This window comes from Schistocerca serialis, chromosome 4 (assembly GCF_023864345.2).
Source record: "Schistocerca serialis cubense isolate TAMUIC-IGC-003099 chromosome 4, iqSchSeri2.2, whole genome shotgun sequence".
Taxonomy (NCBI): Eukaryota; Metazoa; Arthropoda; class Insecta; order Orthoptera; family Acrididae; genus Schistocerca; species Schistocerca serialis.
Window position 1 is genome coordinate 671015636 of NC_064641.1, and position 1340 is coordinate 671016975.

At 41.6% G+C, this 1340-nt stretch overlaps 1 pseudogene; it reads right to left on the bottom strand.

Moving 5' to 3' along the window:
• Window positions 1–814: 814 nt before the first annotated feature.
• On the bottom strand, window positions 815–932 carry LOC126476957 (5S ribosomal RNA; annotated as a pseudogene).
• Window positions 933–1340: the final 408 nt, after the last annotated feature.

Genomic DNA, 1340 nt, shown 5'->3' on the forward strand with positions numbered 1-1340 from the left:
GAGAGTTTATAGCTGTATAAAAGTTGCTGATGTTTGTATTTTGGGCATAAGGCCATGGTCCAAGGCATAGTCCGTACGTAACATTTCGTCTTCCGATGCTGAAAATACCTACCTTTTCTACCGAGAAAGCACTTAAAGACTCGAAGAAGCTCAGCAGGCTAAACGGTCTATATGTATTCAATAATGGATCATGCACTAGGAACGGGAAATCACCAAATTCGTTTCTCTGACACTGCGGTTTTACCAAGATCTAATAATTACTACGATGAGATGTACGGAGAACCCATAGAAATTCGAAAGTACGAAGAAAATTTTAACAGGACAGAAGGAGGACTGAAATTAGACAAGTTGTGGACCATAGTACTAAATGAAACAAGCAGTGCCAGCTCTTCCCCACTACAAGCCCCACTAACATAGGTCGACGTGACTCTGCAATCTTAGGCAGTGCATTTGACAAAACCACGAAGTCGAACTCGTCTGCCATATTGAATAGTCCTTAAGGGACATGATAGTAATAATGTCAAGTGATATTCCTGTTTATAGATTCCTATGTAATAATAACTAATGTTACGCAAGTTAAATTGTTTGCAAAATTACGGCAATTAAAACTAAATTAAACTAAACTCCTCCTGAACAGGCCGTGAAGGCCCAACGGTACCGACCGGCCGCCGTGTCATCTTCAGGCCATAGGCGTCACTGGCTGCGGATATGGAGCGGCATGTAGTCAGCACACCGCTCTCCCGGCCGTATGTCAGTTTCCGAGACAGGAGCCGCTACTTCTCTATCAAGTAGCTCCTCGGTTTGCCTCACAAACACACAACAGCGCCCGGCAGACCGGATGGTCGCCCATCCAAGTGCTAGCCCAGCCCGACAGCGCTTAACTTCGGTGATCTGACGGGAACCGATATTACCACTGCGGCATGGCTGTTGGCCGAAATTACGGCAGCTATATCGAGTAAACAGTAAAAATCTGTTTTTTTTAACTTTTACGAATAAAAAAAGCAAAATCCTTGGAAAATTAACATCTGTAAATCCCCTACATGATGTTAACCTTTGTTCTACGAAACTGTAATTATTTTACCGAGAAACAAGCGATATTAGATTGTACCTTTTTCCATTTCTGGAAACAGCACGTTACCGATGTATGTATCTTCATTCTATCGTTTTTGGCAGTAATAATTGGACCATTGTGTTTCAAATTTGATTTTAATTTGTGAAATGATCAACTTCACAGTTTTCCTGTTTTAATTACAGTGCTAGTAATCTCTTCTGTTTTGGATTAAGTTGCTTGGTGACACAACGACCGAGCGCCATAAGCATTATATCGTTAGTTAAAAAGA